The sequence below is a fragment of the Lygodium microphyllum genome, chromosome 20 (genome assembly GCF_053477565.2).
Source record: "Lygodium microphyllum isolate KBCC chromosome 20, Lygodium_microphyllum_v1.1.10, whole genome shotgun sequence".
Classification (NCBI taxonomy): domain Eukaryota; kingdom Viridiplantae; phylum Streptophyta; class Polypodiopsida; order Schizaeales; family Lygodiaceae; genus Lygodium; species Lygodium microphyllum.
Window position 1 is genome coordinate 34010883 of NC_141154.1, and position 6841 is coordinate 34017723.

The following is a 6841-nucleotide window of genomic DNA, read 5'->3' on the forward strand; positions in this document are numbered from 1 at the left end:
ATGTGAGACTTTCTACCATATTCCCAAAGATAAATAAAATAAGATGGATTCGCAGTCTATCAAATGTATCTTTTTTAGATATGGTGATACATATGTGATGGATTAATGCCTTTGGGATCCATAGGCTCGTTTGCAACTTTGATGTCATATTCTATTAGGAAAATATGCATATAAGAACAAAGCAATTAGTTGAGATATGGAGGGTGATCTTCCAAGATGAGCTTCCTATTATAGTCCAAGTAGCCCCAATTAGACAATTTGTTGTAGCTGTTAATGATGTACTGGCCTAGGATTCACCTCTTATATAGTATCATGATGTTAGATAAAGAAGATAGGCCATACAAGTCCCATAGCCAATCTCGATATGCTCCACTAGAGCCTCACATTCTCCTAATCATTTTGAGTCCTCTATGCATTATGTTATGGGACAGATGATATTGGTGAGTCTCTCACTTACGATGAAGCTATGCATAGAATTGTATATGGATGTTTTTCCTTAGCCCAATGGAAATAATGTATCACCACGCAAGTGGATGTACAAGTTGAAGAGTATTCATGGTCATCCTCTCGGGGAAGTTACTATATGTATATCCTCTACATGAAATGCATTCAAGGCCTATTTATAAATATCCTTATCTGTATATTTTTTATGAATAAAACATAACCATTTTCTATTCAATATGTAAATAATCCCCTTATATTACACCCTTTTTTATGTAAAAAATGTATAAAAATAGTATTTTAAAAATACCTTATTTTGAACCCATGTGATGCACACACATATTCACGAGTAAGTTATCCGAGGTCATTCTAAACCAGTATATAAGCCGTATGCTTGGTATTGGCCTTGGTTATGCAAATGGATTTGGACTTACACTAGATGGATATGAAAATAAATTTCCTTCATTGGGACTTGCATGAGGATATGTATATGTAGCAACCTAAGGGCTTTGAGAAAAAGAGTAGGGAACACTTAACGTTAAAGAGTCTTTAATGGACTTAACTAGGCGCCTAGGGAATGGTATCATAATTTTAATGCCGTTATGCATTCATAGGGTTACTCTTGTGTACTGATATGGATCCATATATTTACACAAAAGAAAACATGTGATGGTAGCCTTATCATTTTGGTACTATATCTTGATAATATGCTATTTACTGAGAGTACTCATGATGAGCCAAATGCTTTGAAGACTTAGCTCAAGAAGAGCATTGAGATGAAGGACATGGGATATGTCTCTCACATACTTGGTATATGCATTACATGTAAATATTGTAAAGGAATCCTCTACCTATCACATACCGAGTACATTTATAAAGGCCTTGAGCGATTCCATATGCAAAGTGGTAAGTCTAATGGCTGTTGTTAACCCTCAGAAGTACAAGGTGAAAAATCTGAAAAATCTAAAGCAGAAGACAAGACCAAGGCAAAAAAGAAATGGAAGACGAAGGCGCGCCAAGAAAATTCTGGAAACACAAGAAGTGCAAAAAAGTCCTAAATCAAGGACAGATACACACAATAGTAATGCGTGCTTATCTTAGGGTCAAACTCACCACAAAAACAGAGCGCAATATCGATGTTGTCATCAATGAAGAAGCAAATTTCAATATCTTGATCTATGAAGCATGGACTTGACTAGGCCAACCAGAGCTCACACAACTAATGCAACTCTTAATCCTTACCGGGGACACCCAAAGCACTTATAAGGAAGTGAAAATTCCCTGTAACTATTAAAACAGAAAGCGTGCCAATCCTATTCCATGTTCCTCCAAATAGTGCTAATTGTGGAAAAGAAACCCCCCTAGGAAGATCCCTCAAAAGGGCAATGAAGTGTGAGGCCGATTATGTAGCATACACTTGACACTACCGGGTGTGAGTATAATCATAACCTTTATTAAGGTTAACCTCATCAAACCTTGAGGGAAAGACAATCAATATTTTGATATACGAGGCAAGCCCAATAACGCGAGCAAGGACTTATTGAAAGAGTTGATACACGTGCATGTTAAACAGAGAGAACTAGTGAGCAAGGCCATGCTTGAAACAAGAAGGTTAGGAGACAATACCAAGGATAGGATTTGGACTTACAAATATCGTAGAAGACCACAAAAGAAGCCCATGCCTTATAGATGAAGGTATCGATGGAGAGCCAGCACAACGCTACCATGGATATCCAAAGTGTTGCTACGTGCTCAAGGGTATTATGCAGGTAACTGATGGATTTGGGTACCAAAACTACCTCTATTAGCTGAAGGCCAAATCGTATCAAAAGCACAGAAGGGCAGGAGGAAATCTAAATGAAAATCTAAGTCTCGAGTTAACAACGTTGGAGTGACTAAGCCCCTCATGATTGAAATTAAGAAACCAAACATGACTGTTCGAAAGGTAGATCCTCAGCCTAGCGTGCTTAAAAGGTGGATATCAGATGTAACCATTGAGTGTGCGCAAAGACCACTAGTGTCCAAGGAGCCTTTGACTTCCCAAGAGGATAATGAGCACCACAAGCACAACATTGCCTCATGATAAGGCTAATTGGTCAACAAAGCACATGGCAGAATTCTCTAATAGCCACGAGCAAATCTTCCAGCCAGTGCCAAGTCCACCTAGAAGTCCCAGATCTCCTACACCCTCTTTTCCTAAACGGACACAGGAAGCACAACAGTAGTCGTCAAGTGCAGCTACTCAATCCCTATCTCAAATCTCCATATGAGCTTCCAAATGTCCAAGATGCGGGACATGACACCATACCTAATTCTCAGCCTAAGGATATGCCTATGCAATCCAGCGTGACTAGCTCAACTGATTCTTGATCTCCACAAGTGAATGCGCAAAGGGGAAAAAAAGATACGACCACTTCTGATCTGTTTAAGGATCTGTTTAAGGACTTGACACTGCAGTCTACCAATAGTGAACCTAGCCACTACTACTTCCAATTAGGAATCACAGTAGCCATACCCTTTGGCCGTGATGATGACGCCCCTTACAGAACGTGTCCTTAGTAATTCACACATGTGAAAGAGGTGTCACAACCAACATCCTTGACACCTCCAGCACTTTCAAAGAAACTAAAGCCTATGCTTGAGGAGAAATCTCTCAAAGATTTAGCCAAGGAGATGACACATCTATTGAATGAACCAGAGATGGTGCCTGATGAAGCTTGATCACAAGCTGACAGCCATCACATGTGCATACGTCCATGTGGACATTGGAAGGCCAACACCAGAGCACACAAAGGTCATAGCTAAACCCTTGACTTGGGATGGGCAACAACTTGTTTGCTCTTGCTCTGTAGCTATTGCTGAGGAAGTCATAAAAGACATCCCAAAGGCCACATCTAGAGAATTTTGCTTGATACCCTCACTCTATATTGCTTAATGTGAGACAAACAAGGAAAAGCTTGAAGCAATCAAATGAAAAGGGAAAGGACAATGTAACTTTGTGCAAAAATGATACTCTAACCAAAGTTTGGCAGCCAAAATTGGCCCACTGACTAATGACACTTCTCACTGAGCAAAGGAAAGCCCTTTTGGACATCAATGCATGATCCCATGTACATTTTCCTGACCTCATTAAGAGTGTTGGCAATGGTCCATGAGGTCCAAATTTCTGCCACTATCCAAAAACATCCCTTGTACGATAAATTACTTCTAGAAAAAGATCTACACATGGCTAACATGCTAGGAGTAGGGAGCATGGTACTTGATGTTAGTGCATATGTCTTTTGCCTCATTCAAGACCCTAAAATCTTGGATCTCTATGCTTTCCATCAATACAACCCTAACTTCTTCAGTTGGTTTCATCCAAGCCTACATGATGACAAGAATCCAAATCCATCTCTTAGTTCTATACTAGAGTCACCCAAAACTCCAGAGTAAGAGAACATCTCTAAACACAACACCCGCTTTGATAAGAAGCGATGGAGGCATGTTCCAATGGGTAAGGACAAGAGTCTCGAGAGAAAACACCCGACCAGGAGCAACTACCAATGCAATCAGATGAGCAGCTAAATAAAGGGGAATTAGCTGAAGAGCTACGCTCTCCAAGAAGAGAGGCAATTGTACCCTCACAAGCTCACAAGGCTGTTCAACAGGCCGCGTCTATGTCCCATAAGGACATGTCAGAAAAAGAGAATGATGAGGCCCAACCAAGCACATCAACGGCTGACCTAGTTTAGGGACTTGAGTCTTTAAAGGATACACCCGATTGCCTAAGAAAAAGAGGAGAAAACAATGAAAACAATGGTAGTTGCAAATGGCTGTAGATGCCAAGAAGATTGAGACCAAGGGTGCTGAAGAGTTGAGGAATAAAGCATCAAGTCCACCCATGAATGGACCCATTACCATCTCTCCTAACAGTGGTGAAACATCAGACACATCTGTGTGTTCTAATAAGTCAAAGAAACCATTGCCATCAACGGTTTCTTGTAACACTCAATCCATCGACAACAGAACTTGCATTGACCAATCAAGAGCGGATACAACACTGCAACAACAAGTTGACAAAACTATACCAGTTACATCCAAGGAGAACCATGACACAATAGCATCAAAGCCTCAAGAGAAACATGAAAACCTTGAGGACATAAGCAATCCTAGCATTAACCAATCTTGCTCATCTAAGCCTGAGCCCCCAGCTATGCTAAAGCCTAGGGAAACTCCCAGAACCTTGCATAAGATAGCAATTGAGCAAGCCTTCATAGAACATAGAAGTGTCATAGAGTGCTTGATCGAGTTGGAGGCTAAACTCAAATTATTCCCACGTGCTTACGTCCTTGCAGACACGAGCACATTCCCTAGGGAGAAACTTGAGGAATATTTGTCATATCCGCTATCTTGGGAAGAGAAATAATATCTTAACGGGTACTATGACAAGCTCCTATATACGCATGCAGCTAATCTTTGACGAAGAAGTTGACGAACTATGCTTAACTATGACATTCAATGAAGTGCTTTGCCAAGTAAACCTCTTAGAGATAGAGCAACTAAAGCGATAGTCAGAGGGTCGAAGTCAATTTGAAAAACATTGGTTTGAAAACCCTGCTACAATGGCCAAACTTGGAGCCCAGATTATGACAGTCTCAGAGTAACGATTGGCCAAATGGCGATCTCAAAGAGACTCAAACTATGTGGTGCCAAATTCTTTTTGAGTATTGACTACCATTCGGGGTATGAACTTAGCCCGAACTAGCCAAGAGAACTCTCTAATTGATAAAATTCTCACTGAGGAGCTACATGTTGTGAGTAGACTCAGACAAGGTACCATGCTATTTGATGTTGCAAAATATATATTGTTATTGAGTAGACTACCACAATTACTAGATGTGCGTGCCACACTCCAGTACAATCCTAAGTTCTACAATTGATTTTTATCCTCACGAAGTGACATGGATTCATAAACATGTACTGTAATATTCCCGCCATAACACTTCATAAAATAAATTTGGGCTTGAAATGTTTTAAAAATTACTTGTTGAGTTATCACATAAGTGACCGCATGTAATATCAAATCTTGCATTAAATCAATTCTGCAATCTGACATGAGAAGATGCCTCAATGAACCTAGCCAACAAAAAAGCAAATACACCTCATAAATAATATTACGACAGTTGGATCATAATATTTCCCGCATTATATTTGATTTAGCATTCTCGATTCCATTTAATGCATCAAAGATCACATTGATTTTGCAACGGCAAGACAAATCGCAAAAGCCTTAATCGGTAGACAAAGAACACGTAAGAACAAGCATGATATTGAGTAAGTTAAGTATCAAAGAGCATGGCATGACTTTATGAACTAGATAAGTCATGAGATAACTTGGCCAAAAACTACCAAATGAAGTCGTTTTGATGAAAAAAAAGACGTTTCTAAAAAAATAGGCAAAAAATTATGACGTTTTTGACACCTCGAGAGAGAGAAAGCATTTTAAAATCATCCCCATGCCACCATCCAACATGTAGGCAATCAAAAAGCATTTTTTATCAAGCTTACTTAGCTCTTGACAAGTAGCCAAAAGAATGAGTGACTGCATGTGTCCCCCTCATGGCTATAAATACAACCCCTCTCCTTTACAAAAAAAGCAAGAAGGAAGACCTCCTGATGATGGAAAATTTTCTCTACATCTCTTTTCCATTCTAGCTTGAGCCTTGAAGAAGAAAAATATCCCTCTTCTACCTCATTTCCATTTTCTCTACCCCCTGTTACGCCTTTCCTCCATACAATCATATCGCTAAGCAAAACGCTGGTGAAATTTTTCTAGACAACCACCAACTCTCCCTGAGCTACCACGCTAATTTTGCCTGACATCCATGGCTCCACGAGATCGCAAAAATTCAAGAAGCCCATTTGAAGCAAAAGAAGCAAGAAACACGGTCAATGGAGAAAATGACATGGTAGAAATTGGTGAAACCCCCATTACTACAAACCTGATAGAGGCAACATCTCGTCAGTTTGGAAAAAAATAATGTTTTATAAGCTTATCGCTATATTTGACTTTAAATGATTATAAACTATTAAGTGAAAATACACTTTCATTTGAAAAGACTTTAAATGATTATAAACTATATTTTAAAGAAAATGATAAACTATTCAGTGAAAAAACTCTTTTATTTGAAAAAGGATTATATGCCTATCATGAAGAAAATATCATAATTATGGTTTATTTCGTGATATTTATTGTTATTTCGTTAATGACGCGTGTGATTATAATAACTAAAAAAAGGTAGACGGTGTTAGGGAAGGGAATATTTTATAATTTTTCCCTAAAAGTGACTATCTCTATTTCATTTTGCTAATGATAAACAGACGCATATGAGTCTTATAATAATTTATAGAAAATCAT